Below are 21,242 nucleotides of genomic sequence, written 5' to 3'. Positions count from 1 at the left end.
CTAATATTGTGATTTATTTATTGAAGGCTTCTTAATGCCATAGCCGGTGCAGTGGTCCACAAAGGATTCAAAACCTCCAGTTCCCTAGGAGATTATGAATAGTAGAGCTCTGCTGCTTATGCTGGCCTAAGGATTCCCTCTCTGCGGCCTAGAAAAGCAGGAGGTTCGCCACCTCTAAGGTTAAAAGCTGCTGGGAAGGAGCATTCTTTGACTGTCCTGGGAAACTTGGACGATGCCCTGTAAGCTGAATGTTGTAGTCTTCTGAGTCTCTTTAACCAATTTTCTGATGAGACAAGGCCCCACTCATCTAAAAGGAGTCAAATGAAGCCTCCCAGTAAAAGTAGTGCTCCCATTAGACTTATAAATGGTATTGGTGCTTGTTATAAATCTCATCATCAAGAAACTACTTATGAAATAACGCTGGACGGCCAGCTGGTGGCGCCGTCCAAGGAGTATAAATACTCGGGCGTCGGCCCAGCTTGCCAGGGACATTTTGTAAGACAAGGAGCTAGTGAAATACAACTAGACTTCCATGTTCTGAAACAAGTTGATTAAATTGACGTAATAAAACTCACTACGCCTTGCTTTATGCTCAAACCAAGTGCGTAGTGAGTTTTATTATGTCAGTGCTAATCTGCTGTAGGAAAAATATGTGCCAATGATCTCATCTCAAATAGCTCCCATCACTATCACCACTAAAGGCAAACCTATAATAACCAGTACTTCATCCTAGCATTATGCAGCTCAAAATGCTTTCTCCAGATACAATCTTAGTTGGAAAAACAAAACTTATAATTATATTCCTGGGTGGTCGGCAGTTCAAGTCAATATAGTAAACACACTCATCATTATGCGATATGGAATTCCTTGTGACCACACTGAGGAAATGTTTCAGAACCGAGGACAGCAGCAACAGTGACTCACTGCTATGGTGTGTTGGAACAGCCGGTGTACAGAACCATTTATTCCTGTATGTTTTTGCTGTACCGCTTGTCTAAGTCATGTGCATTCGACATGAGACTTTGCCATGCAGGACAGAAAATCTCTGCACTGAAATGCAGTCTGTCAAGCAGAGTGTGGAACCAGGAATGGTATTTTACAGCTGTGAAACTCACTGTGTATCTGCAGTCATTGACCTTACAACTAAGCATTATGTCCTGAGGCATTGTAACCAAAGCCAGCAGATCATTTCCTAAAGGAGAAAAGAGCCATTGGAGAGAAAGGGGGACAGAAGAGGGAAAATATGCTGCATAATATTAAAACTAAACAGATAATTGAAAACATGCAAAGCAGCTTTAATACAAACAACTCATTGCCAGGTCCAAATCACATAAAAGGAACAGGGGAATAAAAAAAATCTATGTGCCAACAACTTGTATTTATATAGTGCCTTTGTCGTAGCCAGCACAAAGAAGTTAATAATACTCTACACCTAAGCGAGAGATGCAGATTTTCATTTATACTGTTAAGTACAGCGTCAGCTGTGGTTCGGTTGGTAGCATCCTCACCTCTGAGTCAGAAGGCTGTGGGTTCAAGTCCCACTCCAGAGACTTGAGCACAAAAATCTAGGCTGACACTCCAGCTGTCAGAGGTGCCGTCTTTCGGATGAGACGTTAGACCGAGGCCCCATCTTCTCTCTCAGGTGGATGTAAAAGATCCTACGGCACTATTTTGAAGAAGAGCAGGGAAGTTCTCCCCAGTGTCCGAATCAATATTTATCCCTTAATCAACATCACTAAAAAAGATTATCTAGTCATTATCACATTGCTGTTTGTGGGAGCTTGCTGTGTGCCAATTGGCTGTCGCGTTTTCTACATTACAACAGTGACTATACTTCAAAGAGTACTTCATTGGCTGTAAAGCGTTTTGGGACATCCGGTGGTCGTGAAAGGCACTATATAAATGCAAGTCTTTCTTTCTTTATACAGAGAATCAGACACTGACTGATCTCAGATGAACTTGGCAGTGTACCCTATTTTGTACATCTACCCTCTCCTCCACAAAGACTGATACAACAAAAAACTTGTTCCACTAATTATGCATTTCATTCAATGCAATGTAATAAAAGTGTCTAGTCACACATTAGAAGAAGCTTTTGATACTCCCATAAGGGTGACTGCACTGCAAGCATTTTTATATTAGTGCTGGGGCTCTGGGAGGGTAGCAATCGAGGGAAGATCCACGGCCTATTCCTTTTAATGAAACAGTTTGCTGCTGGTCACTGCTGGAAGATTAGTGGGAAATCGGTGCACATTTCCTTTTTAACCTCTCTTCTCTGGGTCCATGAATGAGCAGGTACTGGATCCTGTTGGACGCATATGGTTCACCTTCTTCTACAACATGTTGTTTGAGATGGAAATGCCTCATGTCACCTGTGGTACACTATTAGTGCAAAAGCACCTCTAGTATTATGGCATAGTCCGGGTTCCATGTGAAATGAAATCAGGCAGCTTCAACTCAGTTCAGTGTGAATGATGACTCCGAGCACATAAATGGCCACAACTCAATATAAGTTCACATTAAATTGCAGCTTCACTTCAACTTGGCTGTTCGGAAGGTGCATGATTGCATGTATTGTACTAATGCCTCAGATGATGTTCTACAATGAGTTTTAGGCATGTTGCTGGGGTAGTGTGAGAAAATTCTAGTATGCATTTGATGCTAACAGTGGGTGCTGAAAAGTTTTGACAGATGTGCTAGGATCCTATATAAATCAACATCTGCTTCTTTTTAATCATACCACATGGGACATTTGATACAAAGCCATCTTCTCAATTTGATTTTTAAAGGAAATAATTCCTAACACCAAAAATTAAAAACTGAAAACTGGGACTGAGGTAAAGTTGAGAGCACACACTTGACTGTACCATTTATAAAACTTTCTTCATATTTTGGATCCATGCAAAGATGTCCTTGAAACATCAATAACACTGAGCAGCTAGCAACCTGATCATAAATTATGAATTTTCTAACTGCTTAGCAATGTGTTGCTCTTTGGTGCAGAAACCTGTAACTATTTTTCCATTTTAAGATTCTGTGAACTGCAGCATACATTAACACTGTACAGCATCAAATGCACACATCATCAGATTTATAGCAGCTGCAGGGTCAAGGGTATGGCACATCACTCATGAAGAAAATGAGTTATTACTTTTATCAAGAATAAGTCAAAGCAATTCCCAATTGCTTTGTGTCAATGTGCTGTATTAAACAGAATCTATTGCTTTTGGTTTATGTAGAGATATTTGTTACAAATAAACCAATACCTGCTTGTTAAAAAACAAATGTGTACATGGCAATCTATCATAACTCACAAATCCCATGTATGTGCCTAGAAAAGCTTCAATAGCTTAATTAAGGAAATACAAAATATTCTCACATAAATATTTAATTGTGACAATTTTAATCGAGGAATTTTGCTGTCAACAACATTGCGGTAGAGGGTATTGCAAAATATCAAATTTTACATGCAAGGTCTTTCTCATAGCATTACCTACCTTATCCTTACATTTTTATTCTATCATCTACTGTATTATGTTCAGACAATATATACATTCATATTGATGTTAATTCAGATGTGGAGCAGCATTGCAGGTCACTCAACTGGACCACTCTACTACACAAGAGTTTGCAGTCCTCCTTCAAATACAGTTCCTTACTCTGCCACCAGAGCCATAGCTTTTTCCACACTCAGTTATTGTATTATTTTCCATATTAGAACCAGTTTATGCTGAAAATGATATGTACCTTCCAAAGCATTCAATCATTCAATTCCCCTGTGACCAATTAACTATTGTCAGAGGAGTTCAACACAGTCATCATCTTTGGTCTCTCGAAGTGAGTGTCAATTACTTGAACTGCTGTCTTATCAACTGTGTCAGCCATGGCTCATCATTTGAAGCACAAATCGTGATGGACAGATCAAAGAGCTGAAGACCCCGATCCAAAGATCACAAATAGGGCAGTTGACACGTGAAATATATCGAATCATAGAATGATACCGCACAGAAAGAGGCCATTTGGCCCATTGTGCCTATGCTGGCTTTTTGGTCCCACTTTCCTGCTCTTTCCCCATAGCCCTGTAAATATTTTCCCTTCAATTACTTAGCCAACTCTCTTTTGAATGTGCTTCCACCACTCTTTCAGGCAGTGCATTCCAGATCACAACAACTCGCTGTGTAAAAAAAAAAGTTTCTTCATCTCGCCTCTGGTTCTTTTGCCAATCGCCTTAAATCTGTGACTTTGGTTACCGACCCTTCTGCCACTAGAAACAGTTTCACCTTATTTAATCTATCAAAACCATTCATGATTTTGAACACCTCTATCAAATCTCCTCTTTGCCTTCTCTGTTCTAAGGAGAACAGCCCCAACTTCTCCAGTCTCTCCACATAACTGAAGTCCCTCATCCCTGGTACCATTCGAGTAAATCTCTTCTACAACCTCTCCAAGACCTTGACATCATCCTAAAGTGTGGTGGCCAGAATTGAACACAATACTGCAGCTGAGGTCTAACAAATGTTTTATAAAGGTTTAACATAGATAAGGAAAATGGGTGTTATCTACGTGGTAGACACAAGCGGAAATAATATAGTCAATAAAGCTGCATGATCAAGTACTGAAAATAGATTACAGTCGGAGTACAATTCTGCCTATGTCACCTGATGATGTTGCATTTGGCTAGGTCTGCAGCATGCTCTTCTACTGTTAAAGTAGTCCACTTGTAATGCAATCTTTTTTATTTTCAGACAAATTAAATTCAGTTTTTCAGAAGCCAGTAAGAAGTTAGGTGCAATAGTCATAGTTCTTCCAGTTAAGGCATTTTCCACATACCAACTTAACCTGCAAAATTACAAGGACACTTGCCCCAAGAAATTTCAGCAATCATATCTTTTCCATCCCATATTAAATGAGGGAAGTCATTTTCAATTCTGATTAGCTGCAAGGGTTATACTACTCAGAACCACTAAGTCTCACTATTTGAAATGAGTCATGCATTCTGATTCAATAATTCAAACTAATTTGTTGCAGCTAACTCAAAAATAGGCTTGCAATCTGCTTCAATTTTAAATTTCACTCCCCCTTGGAGAGATCAGGTGAGTTTTGCCTTTGATTTATGGCATATTAGTCTTCGGTGACTGGTTTTGCTCTAAACCTAGAACTATTCACTGTTGGTAGGTCTTTGGGACTGCTCAGTGTCACCTAACTAGGAGAGGCTGCAATTACTTGGATCAGTGACTTTGAGCTCAGGGTGTGCATGTCTTTATTATACTTGGAGGTTGGCAGGTCCTGGACTGGAAGTTGAACAGTTGGAAAGTTTCCTTCAGCATCTGCAGTTTCCTTCAGTTGTTTTTCAAAATTAGTTGAAGAAATACTAGAAGTTAGAAAACAGAAAGATTGTTTGTCTTACACTAACCTCTTGGTTTTATTTTGTGTTCTATAAACTTGAGAAATGCATGGGGGGGGGGGGAGAAGAGGAAGAGAGAGAGAGCGCAGCCACTAAATTTGATAGCCCCCAAAAACGGGTGCGGGGATCACGATGCACAATTAACCCTCACCCATTGATTCCGATGCAGGCAGCGTGCCAACTTCGTGCTGCCTGCTCATACAGCCAGCGTTAACCGTGCTGTTCATTGGCTGGGCACATCAGCAGGGGGCCAATATCACGAGAGGCTACCACCAATTAAAGCTAACCTGCACTGCTTAAAGCTAGCCTGCACCTCTGAAAGGGAAGGTGCATTATGGCTGCAGCAGGTGCTGGGAGTCATGGTTCAGGAGATTCTGATCAGAGAAAGAGTGAGCAATGGCACAACATAACGAGAGAGAGCGGGCTCCAATGTTCTCGGACGCTGCACTGGAGGTCTTGGTGGAAGAGGTGGAAAAGAGATGTCCTGTATCTGCAGGGGGGAAGGAGGCCCTCCATACACAGTCAGAAAGCAGTGGGAGCAGATAGCCACGGTGGCCAGTGCCAGGCATCAAGCCTCAAGGACCTGGATACAGTGCCTCAAGAAGTTCAATGACCTCACACGAGTGGTCAAGGCCACACCCACATCTCACAGCTTGCGCACACTGGCAGCTGTTCCAACTATGACAGCCACATCACCCAAACAGATTGCATGAACATAAGAACAAAAGAAGCAGGAGTAGGCCATACGGCCCCTCGGGCCTGCTCCGCCATTCAATAGGTTCATGGCTGATCTGAATCTAGACTCACGTCCACTTCCCTGCCCTCTCCCCGTAACCCCTAATTCCCTTATCACAGAAACCCCACAGTGCAGATAGAGGCCATTTCGGCCCATCGAGCCTGCACCGACACATATCCCACCCGATCCCTGTAACCCCTACACCAACACATATCCCACCCTATCCCCGTAACCCCACGTATTTAATCCCCCTAACACTAAGGGTCAATTTATCATAGCCAATCAACCTAACTCGCACATCTTTGGACTGTGGGAGGAAACCGGAGCACCCGGAGGAAACCCACGCAAACACGGGGAGAATGTGCAAACTCCACACAGACAGTCGCCCGAGGCGACTTATCTGCTAGGAAAATGTCTATCTCCATTTTAAATGTATTTAATGTTGCAGCTTCCACAGCTCTCTGAGGTAGCAGATTCCATAGATTTACTACCCTCTGAGTGAAGAAGTTTCTCCTCATCTCAGTTTTGAAAGGGCAGCCCCTTATTCTAAGATTATGCCCCCTAGTTCTAATCTCACCCATCAGTGGAAACATCCTCACCGCATCCACCCGATCAAGCCCTCTCACAATCTTATATGTTTCGATAAGATCGCCTCTCATTCTTCTGAACTCCAATGAGTAGAGTCCCAACCTACTCAACCTTTCCTCATACGTCAACCCCCTCATCTCTGGAATCAACCGAGTGAACCTTCTCTGAACCGCCTCGAGAGCAAGTATATCTTTTCTTAAATATGGAAACCAAAACTGCATGCAGTATTCCAGGTGTGGCCTCACCAATACCCTGTATAACTGCAGCAAGACTTCCCTGTTTTTATACTCCATCCCCCTTGCAATAAAAGCCAAGATTCCATTGGCCTTCCTGATCATCTGCTGCACCTGCATACCAACTTTTTGTGTTTCATGCACCAGGACCCCCAGATCCCTTTGTACTGTAGCACTTTGCAGTTTCTCTCCATTTAGATAATAACTTGCTCTTTGATTTTTTCTGCCAAAGTGCATAACCTCACACTTTCCAACATTATATTGCATCTGCCAAATCTCTGCCCACTCACTTAGCCTGTCTATGTCCTTTTGCAGGTTTTTTATGTCCTCCTCACTCACTGCTTTCCCTCCCATCTTTGTATCGTCGGCAAACTTGGATATGTTGCACTCGGTCCCTTCCTCCAAATCGTTAATATAGATTGTAAAGAGTTGGGGTCCCAGCACTGACCCCTGCGAAACACCACTAGTTACTGATTGCCAGCCCGAGAACGGACCATTTATCCCAACTCTTTGTTTTCTGTTAGATAGCCAATCTTCCACCCATGCCAGTATATTACCCCCAATCCCGTGATTTTTTATCTTGATCAGTAATCTTTTGTGTGGAACCTTGTCAAATGCCTTTTGGAAGTCCAAATACACTACACCCACTGGTTCCCCTTTATCCACCCTGTATGTTACATCCTCAAAGAATTCGAGCAAATTTGTCAAACATGACTTCCCCTTCGTAAAACCATGCTGACTCTGTCCTATTAAATTATGTTTATCCAAATGCTCTGTTACTGTTTCCTTAATAATGGACTCCAACATTTTGCCAACCACAGATGTTAGGCTAACTGGTCTATAGTTTCCAGCTTTTTGTCTACTTCCCTTCTTAAATAAGGGTGTTACATTAGCAGTTTTCCAATCTGCCGGGACCTTTCCTGAGTCCAGGGAGTTCTGGAAAATGGTCACCAATGCATCCACAATCCCTACCGCCACTTCTCTCAAGACCCTAGGATGTAGGCCATCAGGTCCGGGGGATTTATCCGCCTTAAGTCCCATTATTTTACTGAGTACCATCTCCTTAGTGATTTTAATCGTGTTTAGCTCCTCCCCCCCCCCCCCCATTGGCCCCTGTTTGTCCAGTGTTGGGATATTTTTAGTGTCCTCTACTGTAAAGACTGATACAAAATATTTGTTCAGCGTCTTTGCCATCTCCATGTTCCCCACCACTAGTTTCCCAGTTCCATCCTTTAAGGGACCAACGTTCACTTTAGCCACCCTTTTTCTTTTTATATAGCTGTAGAAACTCTTGCTATCTGTTTTTATATTTTTTGCTAGTTTACTTTCATAATCTATCTTCCCTTTCTTAATTAATCTTTTAGTTATTGTTTGCTGGCTTTTAAATGCTTCCCAATCTTCTATCCTCCCACTAGATTTGGCTAATTTATATGCCCTTGTTTTTTCAGTCGAATACTATCCTTTATTACTTTACTAAGCCACGGATGGCTGTCTTTTCTTTTACTCCCCTTTTTCCTCAGTGGAATATATTTATCTTGAAAGATGTGAAATATCTCCTTGAATGTAGACCACTGCTCTTGTACCGTCTTACACTTTAATCTGTTTTCCCAGTCCACTTTAGTCAATTCTACTCTCATACCTTCATCGTCTCCTTTATTTAAGCTTATTAGTACGCTGGTTTGAGATCCAACTCTCTCACCCTCAAACTGAATTTGGAATTCAGCCATATTATGGTCACTCATTCCAAGGGGATCCTTTACTAGGACATTTTTTATTAATCCTGTCTCATTACACAGGACCAGATCTAAGATTGCCTGCCCCCTGGTTGGTTCAGTTACATACTGCTCAAGGAACCTGTCCCTAATACACTCTATGAACTCTTCCTCAATGCTGCCATGCCCAATTTGATTAGTCCAGTCAATATGAAAGTTAAAATCCCCCATGATTATAGCTGTTCCCTTATTACAAGCCCCAACTATTTCCTGATTTATACTCCGACCAACAGAGTTGCAACTGTTAGGAGGCCTATAGACTACGCCCACTAGTGACTTTTTCCCCTTATTATTCCTTATCTCCACCCAAACTGTTTCCCTATCCTGATCCTTTGACCCAATATCATTTCTGACTATTGCAGTGATTCCATCCTTGATTAACATAGCAACCCCACCTCCCTTTCCTTCCTGTCTGTCCTTCCTAATTGTCAAATACCCTTGTATGTTTAGTTCCCATTCATGATTATCTTGCAGCCATGTTTCCATAATGGCCACCAGATCATACCCATGTGTAGTTATTTGCACCGTCAACTCGTCAATTTTGTTATGAATGCTGCGTGCATTCAGATAAAGAACTTTTAAATATGTTTTCTGACAATTTATTCCTGCTTTTACCCCTTTTACTACTTTACCTTTATCATTATACATTCTGTCCCTTCCTGACATGCTCTGGTTTTTAATTCCCCCACTGCTACCTTGCTCTATTGCCTTCTCCGCTGTCATTTTTATTTTTCACTCTCTTAAAACCTCCCCCCCACTAATTAGTTTAAAGCCCTCTCTACAGCCCTAGTTATTCGATTCGCCAGGATTCTAGTCCCAGCACTGGCCAAGTGAAGTCCGTCCCAACGGAACAGCTCTCGCCTGTCCCGGTACTGAAGCCAGTGTCCCAGGAAGCAAAACCCATTTCTCCCACACCAGTCTTTGAGCCACGCATTTAACTCTCTAATTGTATTTACCCTAGCCAAATTTGCACGTGGCTCAGGTAGTAATCCAGAGATTATTACCCTTGTGGTTCTGCTTTTTAATTTGGCCCCTAGCTGCTCAAACTCCCTCAGCAGAACCTCCTTCCTTGTCCTATCTATGTCGTTGGTACCAACATGGACCACGACAACTGGATCCTCCCCCTCCCAGTTTCTCTCCAGCCCAGAGGAGATGTCCTTAACCCTGGCACCGGGCAGGCAACACAGCCTTCGGGACTCTAGCTCACGGCTGCAAAGAACTCTATCTATCCCCCTAACGATACTATCCCCTACCACTACAACATTTCTTTTAACTCCCCCCACTTGAATGGCCCCCCGCTCCACGGTGCTGTGGCCAGGTTGCTCATCCTCCCCGCAGTCCCTGTTCCCATCCTCACAGGGAGTAAGAGCCTCAAACCGGTTGGACAAGAGCAAGGGCTGCGGCTCCTCCAACACTACCTCCTGGATCCCCGTACCTGCCTCACTTCTAGTCACACCATCCTGACCCTGGCCACGGACTACATCTGAATTAATTAATCTAATTGGTGTGACTACCTCCTGATACACAGAGTCCAGGTAACTCTCCCCCTCCCTGATGTGTCTCAGTGTTTGAAGCTCGGACTCCAGCTCTTCAACACGGAGCCGGAATTCCTCGAGCAGCCAACACTTACTGCAAATATGATCACCGTGAGCATCAATGGTGTCCACCAGCTCCCACATATTGCAGCAGCAACACATCACCTGATCTCCCATTCTATGTAATTAATTAAATTTATTAATATTATTTTTAAATACCCTCTGCCCCGATTCTAGATGATGAATATCGCACCTTAGAAACTATAAACCACAGAGTTTAAGCTTAAAAAGAGAGAAATGCTTACCAACCAATCACTTACCCGCTTTCTGGTTACGTCACACTTGGATTACTTTTTACCTCTCTCCTTCCCTCTGACTTCGGAGACTGGAGATTGGTACGCCTTACCTGGGTCTCTGAAGCCTTTTTAAGCTTCCCGCTCGCGCCTCCCGCCAACACCTGCGGTCTGAGGCCTTATCTGGGTCTATGAAGCCTTTTTAAGCTTCCCGTTCGCGCCTCCCGACGACACCCGCGGTCTGAGGCCTTACCTGGGTCTCTGAAGCCTTTTTAAGCTTCCCGCTCGCGCCTCCTGCCGACACCCGCGGTCTGAGGCCTTACCTGGGTCTCTGAAGCCTTTTTAAGCTTCCCGCTCGCGCCTCCCGCCAACACCCGCGGTCTGAGGCTCACTGACACACTTCCCTCTCACTTGCAGGACAAGGTGGCTCATAACTAGAGGTAGCAGGAGCTAACTGGAGAGAGACGGGCATGCCTGCATGTCCTAACCCCCATGGAGGAGACAGTGCTGGCCATTATTGGGATGGACATTGCTGAGGCCGTGGCCAGTGGCAGGGCTGAATCAATTGAAGATGATGGTATCCTCATACATAATCCTCCTTCTCACATCCCACTTCCCCCTCATCCCACAATCTCTTCTGGCTTACAAGTTGCAGATGGTGTAAGCATGCACCTCTTATGTTCCCCCCCTCCCCTCCCCTCCCCTCACCACAACCCTACCCTTGTGCCTTTCTCCTTTCAGATACCAAAGAAGTGCAACCTGGACAGGCAGTGGAGGAACAGCAAGAAGACAGTGATGATGAAGGCACACCGTCATTCAATTTCACGCTCGCAGCCACCAGCTCAGATACTGACACTGAGCGTAATTTAGAGGATAGCTTAGAGGCGGAATCTGCACGTGGTGAGGCACCAGGCACAAGTGGCCTGTAGCCAGGGCAGGGGGCAAGGATAGCGCAGAGGCCAGCTTGCCGGAGGGCGAGGTCGCACATGAGTTCTGCTGCACAGGACTTAGATGAGGACTTTGATGGGCCCGGCTACAGAAAAAGGCTGATGGGTATGGACAATGAAATGCTTGGTGCATTGGGAAGCCTGCCAGAAACGCTGCATGCAATGTCAAGGTGCATACAGGAGTCTGGCACCAACTTGGCACAGGGTTTTGCACAGGGCTTGGAGCCCATCCTTTCCAGCATGGAAGTGATGGCCAACTCCATTAGCACACTTATGGACCCATGCAGCATCTGATGGTCGATGTCTCGGCTTCCATTGCAGCACAAGCAGCAGTCACCCAATGTCTGGGTGCTGCAGTGGAAGCTCAGACTGCTGCCATCATGGCTGTGGATTACAATGTTCAAAGGGGCTTGCAGGGTATCACAACAGTCCAGCAATCTGTCCTCCAACAGATTACTAGAATTGCTGAGGCACCACCCCGGGGGAGTGGCAGTGGCTCCAGGATGACAGCATTCGTCCTCCCATGACTGCCACTCCGCCAATGCCCTTGCTGTCGCCCGTCAGTCAGCCATTCCAGGCTGCTGCTGCCCATGCCGAAATGGAGCTGTCCGCAGCCAGGCCTTCTAGGCCCAGAGCTGCTCGTGGTTGTCCTCCGAGGCCAGCTGCAGTCTCCTCCACTGAAACACAGTAGGCTTTCATCAGCCATGCTGCAGCCACTGGGGTAGCACTGCGTAGGAGCATTAGGACAGGCAAAGGCAAACGGAAGACAGGCACTGAGGGAATATACAAGAGTGATTAGTTGACGTTTGTATGCAATATGGCATGATTTCATTTGTAGATTTTGTTTGGAATATATATTTTGTGGTGGCTTTTATTTTTGTATTGTGGCCAATGACTGATCCTCAGTGACAAGAGCGAAGGTAAGGTGTGGGACTGTTGGTGAATTGGGGTTGCGGTTACTCGTAGCACACTCGGATGAGTTCATCACAGACAGCGCGGGCAGAAAGGGGCTGTCTAGGTTGCCTTCCTCTTCCTCCTGCTCCTCAGCTGATCACCGTATAGCTGGTACCCTCATGATGGCGAGCTTGTGCAGCATGCAGCAGACCACCACAAATCTTGACACCCGCTCTGCCGCATACTACAGGGCTCCTCCAGAGAGGTCCATGTTGATGCCAATGGTCTGCTCGATCACATTTTGTGTAGCAACATGGCTTCCACTGAATGCAGGCTGCCAACGTGTGCGTTGGTTGCACACCAGAATCATGAGCGATGTCGCCTGTGGATAGCCCTTGTCGCCCAGTAGCCACCCTTTGGCTTGCCATGATGGCTCAAATGCAGATGGCACAGCGGACTGCTGCAGAATGAAGGCATCATGGTTGCTGCCAGGATACCAGCCACTGACTTGCATGATTCACTGCCTATGGTCGCACACCAGCTGGACATTGAGAGTTCCGCTACATGGCAGAGTTGACATGCGACGCCCACAAAGCGATGTGCGTGCAGTCAATGGCACCCTGCAACATGGGGAAGCCTGCAATCCTAGCAAAGCCGCATGCTCGCTCCGCTTGCTGGTCTCTGGCAAGAGAGAATGAAATGTAGTTAGCTCTCTTGGAATAGAGAACCTCAGTGACCTCCCTTATGTAACAGTGGACGGCAAACTGCTAGATGTTGCAAATATCTCCAGCTGTAGCCTGGAAGGAACCCGATGCATAAAAGTTCATCGCCACAGTAACCTTCACAGCCACTGGCAATGTGGTCCTCGCCCTGCTCTGCAGATGGCAGATTTTAGTGAGGATGTCCTTACTAAAGCGCAGACTCTCACACACTGTTCCTCGCTGAGGTTCAGGTAGAAGAATTGCTCCCTGAACACCTGGGTGGATATAGCCTCCTGCTGAGTGCCCTTCTCCCCCACCTCCTCTTCCTGCCTCTTCTAGCAGCTTGTCCTGCTCTGCGTGCTTTCTGTTCATTCTCCCAGTCATGCTGTATTCCAAGGGGAATTCCTACGAGTGCACCAAAGTCTGGCAGCAAGTGGTTTGTGCAAAAGCCTTGAAATCAGCAAAAAGTCCTTCAGCACCTGCCACAACACTCCCTTGTAGACTTTGGCAACTTCAAACAACTATAGAAAGCACCAAACACTTGTAGAATCGTACCAACAGCCAGTAGAAATCAATCAGCAATTAACCTGTAAGTAGGTGATCCCTTTAAATAGCTCTGGTAGGGGGTCCTTTCTGCTGCTGAATGCTTGTTCAGCTGTGCGAGGTGAAGAGAAGGCGTTAGCTGGAGCGTTGAGCTCCAAAATGGCACGCTGATTGACATCATGATCTGCCTGTTGTGCGTATTGCCGGTGGACATTCACTGCGCGCTTGCTAACACCCTCATCAATATAGCGTCCGGCGTATTTCATCCCACAAGTGTGCACGCGTACACATGCCACAAACATAATTTTGGCACTCATTGCCCCGAAAAAAACGGTGTTACCAATCTAAATTTTGCGCCCAGTGAGTCTCTCATCTCAATATGAACTCATTTTTCAAAAAAAAATGTTTTGGTTTAAAGCAAACTGCTTCTAATTACCACCCGTTATGTTGACAGAGCATGCTAATATTCCAATTAGTTACTGTCAGAGAGAGCCTTCAATTAGCACTTGATAATCAAGTTATAATGATAGTTAGAAAATGTTAACGTTCTAATTAGTGACATCGCTTGTGAGACCTTGCTGACTTATAATTTCCCTGGCCCCCAACGTATTAAACTTAAATTCTTTGTCCCCATCTTCAAATCTCTCCATGGCCTTTTCCCATCATGTCTCTGTAACCTCTTCTAGCCTTATATTCCCTCCCACTGACTTTTGACTCTGGACTTTTGTGCATCCCCCTTTCTTCACCTAACCATTGGTGGCATAGCTTTCTGCTGCCTTATCTCAGAACTCCCTCCCTAACCGTTTCCATTTCACCCCCCTCTTTTGAAGCCTTCTCAAAACCCATCTTTTCAACCAGGCTTTTGGTCTGACATCTTGGGCTGTTCTTCCATGGGTCATTGTCTATTTCCCTGATTATTTCCATTTTAAGTGCTTCAGGACTTTTACGGTAAAGGCACTATGTAAAGGAAAGTTGTTGTTGCACTACAAAGGAGTTAAGAGGTTAAAAGCCACAGGTTGCTTCAGTTCATCAGTTCTGATTGTTTCAGCATGCAAAAGCTCACTTTTAACTTCTCACCTTTGAGAAGCTTTTTGTTGCATTATATCGATACTGAAAGTGGTACAAGACAAACCTCCTGAATTCACTGGCAGTAACCAGGACTTTCTACATTCAAAGCAGAAGACGATTCTATATATCCATCAAGAGTAAGTAATCCAATATGGCTTTTTTTCTTAATAAATGTATATTTGTTTTTACTGTAGTCGCTATTTGTTGAAACTTTGCGTATATTTCTAATTACCTGTAAATAATTCTATTCTAGAACGGTTGATTTAGCCAGGAAAATCTGACTTGATTTTAATAGCCACCATTCTGAAGTGACTGACAGTGCAACACAAGAGTACATATATGTAATCAGTTTCCTGATCATTGTTACCACTCTAGAAGGATAAATTACAGAAAAGGTACTGCTTTTGGAATGCAAGGTCTCTTTTGAATGTGATCATGTTTATGAGGTGGGCGATGTGTTTGATGCACCCCTCTATTGAACCCTAAAATAATCAACATCTCTCTTGACTGCAAGAGCAATTGCAATGACCTGGCCATGCAACAAACCTTTCATCTCTTTTGACAACACATCGTTGTGTGCATCTTTCAACCAAAGGCACAAAGCATTACAAATCCAATACTAGCTTTTGATGTGAATTCCATGGAGACAATCTCACCACCAGGTTGAAGCTGTCTTTCAGAAAACATGCAGAAGTGGTGTTAATTGGTGTTGTTGGTCAAAGTTGACTCCAAGGAATATTAGAATATATGGCCAGAACAGTAGGATGCAAGTCTACAAACTTATGCTAAGGATTTACAATTTGATGATCAGACCACAGGCACAGTAGTTTGTTTTGATCACAATGCCATAATAAAGATATACATACATGTGAAAGGCTAGAGAGAACAGCAACAAGACTGATCCATATGAAAGAGGATGATCTAACAGGAGATATTACAGAAACTTGATCTTACAATAAAATTGGACCTCACCAAGGGATATGAAATGTTAAATTGCATAAATAAGATAAACCCAGATTATTACTTCTAAGTAAGCTATTTAAGACTTCTATTAGGATAAGCTTCTATACTCGAAGAGTAATAAGTACATGGACTAATCTGGCAGGTGTGATAGTGGAGGTAAAAGCCTCAATGACACTGAAAAAAACTGATAAGACATTAGAGTTTTCTTGTTCTGGAACTGATGGTTTAAAGTTAAGTAAAAAAATGTAATCTTTCTAATCTGCTGATTTGTGTTTGCTTCTGCTTAATTCAACTTTCATAAAACACAAATTAGTAGCTTTAGTCTGAGTCTGCGGTCTGCCAGTGTAGTGTTTTCTGCAAGTCAGAAGTGTATGCTGGCATCCAGATTATTTCAAGCGCAAATTTTGGTTTGTTTGCTTACCTAGGGAAGCTGTCTTTGCTTAAGCACCAGTAAAAAGTGTCAAAGAGCTTGAATCATAACATCCTACTAGTGGATCTTTCCAACTGACATCATAGAATAGTACAGCACAGAAGGAGGCCATTCGGCCTATCGAGTTTGTGCCGGCTCTTTTGAAGAGCAATCCAGTTAGTCACTGTCCCCTGCTCTTTCCCCATATCCCTGCATTTTTTTCTCCTTCAAGTATTTATCCAATTACCTTTTGAAGGCTACTGTTGAATCTGTATCCACCACCCTATCAGGCAGTGCACTCCAGATCCTAACCACTTGTTGCGTAAAAAAGTTTTTCCTCATGTTGCCTCTGGTTCTTTTGCCAATCACCTTAAATCTGTGCCCTCTTGTTATCGACCCTTCAGCCATTGGAAACAGTTTCTCTTTATTTACTCTATCTAAACTCTTCATGATTTTAAACACGCCCATCAAATCTCCTCTTAGCCTTCTCGGCTCCAAGGAGAACAACCCCAGCTTCTCCAGTCTATCCGCATAACTGTATTCCCTCATCCCTGAAACCATTCCACTAAATCTCTTTTGTACCCTTTCTAAAGCCTTCACGTCCTTCCTAGAGTGTGGTACCCAGAATTGGACAAAATACTCCAACTGGGGCTGAACTAGTGTTTTATATAGGTTTAGCATAACTTCCTGGCTTTTGTACTCTATGGGCTGGATTTTGTGAATTGGAGACGAGTTGGAGGCGGGACTGCTGCTTGTCGTTTCAATCCTCGCCTGACCAACCAGAGGGATTTTCCCGATTGAGCTTGTTAAGCCCGCCCTGCGGGCTCAGATCAATTAGGGAGGAAGTCACCGACAGAGCACGTCAACGTCAGATGTGCTATCTGTCAAGACTTCTTGAAAAAAGAAATGTCAGCATTTGACAGCTCTGTGAAGCTGTCAAACACTGACATCCGCTTTAGCTTGAGTCCTTGTGTTCAGGACTCATCAAACCTTTCAACTTTGTAAATTTCACATTGCTGTTGGTTCGGAGGTTCCAACAGCCAATCTCTGAAATTGACCAGGAGGATGTCGGCTCTCCCAATCGAGTGCGGCTGCAGGAAGAATACAAGGTAAGTGAACATTTTTTAAAAACTTATCACTCACCTTGCATACTTACCACTCCACACTCGCACCCATCACTCACCTCTACATCTTACTTCCAGGTGCCTCCGACTGCCGCAGACCTCCTTCACGTCTCCTCCAACCCGGCGGGGTTCTCCGAGGTTGGGAAGCCTTCACCTGTGAAGGTAAAATGGCAATAATCCTTTTTTCTGCCCGTTAACTACCTGTTAACAGGCAGTTAAAAAGATGAAATGCCTTTCCCGCCTCCAGGAGACGGGACCCAAAGCTGCACATCTTCCCGCCTCCTGGCAAAAGGGCACGGAGGCGGGATGGGGGCAGGTTTGCCATTCCCCCACACTTTCTCCAAATTTACTGGCTGTCCCACCTCCATGCCCGCCTCCTCGGGGCTTGGAAAATCCAGCCCTATGCTTCTATTTATAAAGCCCAGGATCCCATATGCTTTATTAACTGCTTTGTTAACCTGTCCTGCCACACAAAGATTTGTGCACAAGCACCCCCAGGTCTCTCTGTTCTTGCACCTCCTTTAAAATTGTATCATTTAGTGTGCATTGTCTCTCCTCATTCTTCCTGCCAAAATGTATCACCTCACACTTCTCTGCACTGAATTTCATCTGCCATGTGTCCACCCATTCCACCAGCCTGTCTATGTCTCCTTGAAGTCTGTTACTATCTTCCTCAGTTTTGTTTCATCTGAAAATTTCAAAATTGTGCCCTGTACCCCCAAGTCCAAGTCATTAATGTATATCAAAAACAGCAGTGGCCCTAATACTGAACCTTGGGGGACGCCACTGTATACCTCCCTCCAGTCCGGGAAACAGACATTCACCACAACTCTTTGTTTTCTATCCCTTAGCCAATTTTGTATCCATGCTGCTACTGCTCCTTTTATCCCATGGCTTTCAATTTTGCTAACAAGCCTAGTATGTGATACTTTATCAAACGCCTTTTGAAAGTCCATATACACAACATCAACTGCACTGCCCTCATCCACCCTCTCCGTTACCTCATCAAAAAATTCAACCAAGTTAGTCAAACACGATTTGCCCTTAACAAATCCATGCTGGCTCTCTTATTAGTCCATGCTTATCCAAGTTGCTGTTAATTTTCTCCCAGATTATTGTTTCTAAAAGCTTCCCCACCATAGACATTATAAACTGACTGGCCTGTAATTGCCAGGTTTATCCTTCTCCCCTTTTTTGAACAAGGGTGTAACAAGTCCTTTGGCACCACCCCTGTATCTAAGGAGGATTGGAAGATTGTGGCCAGCACCTCTGCAATTTTTACGCTTACTTCCCTCAGCAACCTAGGATGCATCCCATCCAGACCGGGTGACTTATCCACTTTAATAACTGCCAGCCTGTCTAGTATCCCCTCTTTATCTATTTTTATCTCATCCAGTATCCCAGAAACCTCCTTGTTTACCATAGCTTTGGCAAAGTCCTCTTCCTTGGTAAACACGGATGCAAAGTTCTTATTTAGTTACCTTACCTATGCCTTCTGCCTCCACCATTTTGGTCCCGAATCAGCCCCACCACTCCTCTGACAACCCATTTACTGTTAGTATGCCTATAAAAGACCTTTGGATTCCCTTTTATGTTAGCCACCAATCTATTTTCATACTGTCTCTTTGCCCCTCTTATTTCCTTTTTCACTTTTCCTCTGTACTTTTTATATTTAGCCCGATTCTCCTGATTTAACCCCAAGGATTTAATAAAAAATATTTGTAAAAAATAATTGCAGGTTCCAGCAGAGGAAGAAAGTTGATAATAGTCCTGCAAAGCCATACAAACAGTAGAGTGAAAAAATATGCATTAAGTGGCTACATTGCCTGGGATGCTAAGCTAAAAAAAATTAGAAGGTGTTCAACAACACTTGATATACATCAGAATTAGAATTGCACTGTGTATCTCTTACAGTTACAGAAGACTATTTCAGGATTAAATCGCTTAACTGAAAAAATCCTGAGAGTGTATGCAATATAGCTCTCCAGCATAGAGGAATCAAAGGTGTATTACTTTGCCCCATAAAAGAAACATACAGGTTTTTTTCCAGAACAAAATAAAATTTTGGGCTATTACTTGAATAGGCCAGCAACGACTTACAGTATTGCCTAAGAAAATTCTTCACATAGTCACTAACAGAGTACTTTGTTGAATGCTGATATTCAAAAAAATCCCTTGCAGTAGTAACAGACCTATTATTACATAGAATCATAGAAGATAGGAAAGGAGTAAGCCATTCGGCCCCTCGAGCCTGTTCCGCCATTTAAAGAGATCATGGCTGATCATCCAAATTCAGTACCCTGTTCCTGCTTTCTCCCCATATCCCTTGATCCCTTTAGCCTTAATATATATATCTAACTCCTTCTTGAATATATTTAATGAATTGGCTTCAACTGCCTTCTGTGGTAGAGAATTCCACAAGTTCACCACTCTCTGGGTGAAGAAATTCCTCCTCATCTCAGTCGTAAATGGCTTACCCCTTACCCCATAGACTGTGACCCCTGGTTCTGGACTCCCCTGCCATCGGAAACATCCTTCCTGCATCTAGTCTGTCTGGTCCTGTTAGAATTTTATAAGTTTCAATGCGATCCCCTCTCATTCTTCTAAACTCTATAGAGAATATAAGCCTAATCGACCCAATCTCTCTCCATGCGTCATTCCTGCCATCCCAGGTATCAGTCTGGTGAATCTTCGCTGCACTCCCTCCATGGCAAGAACATCCTTCCTCAGATAAGGTGACCAAAACTGCACACAATACTCAAGGTGTGGTCTCACCAAGGCCCTGTACAACTGCAGCAACACATCCTTGCTCCTGTACTCAAATCCTCTCGCTATGAAGGCCAACATACCATTTGCCTTCTTAACCGCCTGCTGCACCTGCATGCTTACCTTCAGCGACTGGTGCACAAGGACACCCAGGTCTCGTTGCACTTCCCCTTTTCCCAATCTATTGCCGTTCAGATAATAATCTGCCTTCCTGTTATTATTGCTGCAAAGATGCCAATTTGTGATTGATGCACCCGTTTAGCAGCTGGCTTCTGCAGATAGCAGTGCAGCTGCAGTTTTAGCCAATAAAAGCAATAATGACACTTTTTCACATTAGTGATGAAATGTTCCATCATCTCTAATCTGACTACTCTTTGTACATTACGACAATTAATAAAACCCTTGTTATGAAGTTCAACATTCTAAATTCATACTTCCTTTTACTTTGAGCAGTCTCAATGGTTGGTGTCATGAACTGAACAGATACTACAAGAGATACTACTAGATGAGGGGACCGAGTGTAATGTATCCAAGTTTGCTGACAGTACAAAGCTAGGTGGGAAAGTAAGTTGTGAGGAGGATGCAAAGATGCTGCAAAGGGATATAGACAGGTTAAGTGAGTGGGCAAGAACATGACAGTTGGAATATAATGTGGAGAAATATGAAGTTGGTAGGAAAAGTAGAAAAGCAGAATATTTTTTAAATGGGGGGGGGGGGGGGGGAGGAATTGTCCTATGAGGAGAGATTGAGTAGACTAGGCCTATATTCCCTAGAGTTTAGAAGAATGAGAGGTGATCTCATGGAAACATATAAAATTCTTAAGGGGATTGACAGGGTAGATGCTAGGAGGATGTTTCCCCTGGCTGGGGAGTCTAGAACTAGGGGTCACAATCTCAGAATAAGGGATTGGCCATTTAGAACTGAAATGAGGAGAAATTTCTTCAATTAAAGAATTGTGAATCGTTGGAAATCTTTACCCCAGAGGGCTGTGGATGCTCAGTCGTTGAGTATATTTAAGACAGAGATCGATAGATTTTTATATACTAAGGGAATCAAGGGATATGGGGATAGTGTGGGAAGGTGGAGTTGAGGTAGAAGATCAGCCATGATCTTATTGAATGGCACAGCAGGCTCGAAGAGCCGAATGGTCTACTCCTGCTCCTATTTCTTATGTTCCTACAGAGAATTCCTCCCTTAGTTTGGTCTAGATTAATGGAAACTCTGGGGAAATGGCATAAGCAGCTATTTCTATAGTTTCTTTGAGGT

At 43.8% G+C, this 21,242-nt stretch overlaps 1 protein-coding gene across 11 annotated transcripts in view; it reads right to left on the bottom strand.

Annotated features, from left to right (window-relative positions):
- Nucleotides 1–21,242, bottom strand: part of vps8 (VPS8 subunit of CORVET complex) — a 957,961-nt gene that overhangs the window by 465,944 nt on the left and 470,775 nt on the right. The gene's annotated exons all lie outside the window — the stretch shown is intronic.

This window comes from Somniosus microcephalus, chromosome 4, assembly GCF_052327205.1.
Source record: "Somniosus microcephalus isolate GS21.2 chromosome 4, FLI_Smic_1.0, whole genome shotgun sequence".
Lineage (NCBI taxonomy): Eukaryota > Metazoa > Chordata > Chondrichthyes > Squaliformes > Somniosidae > Somniosus > Somniosus microcephalus.
Note: the sequence above shows the minus strand (reverse complement) of the source record. Positions and strands in the feature narration are given on the sequence as shown.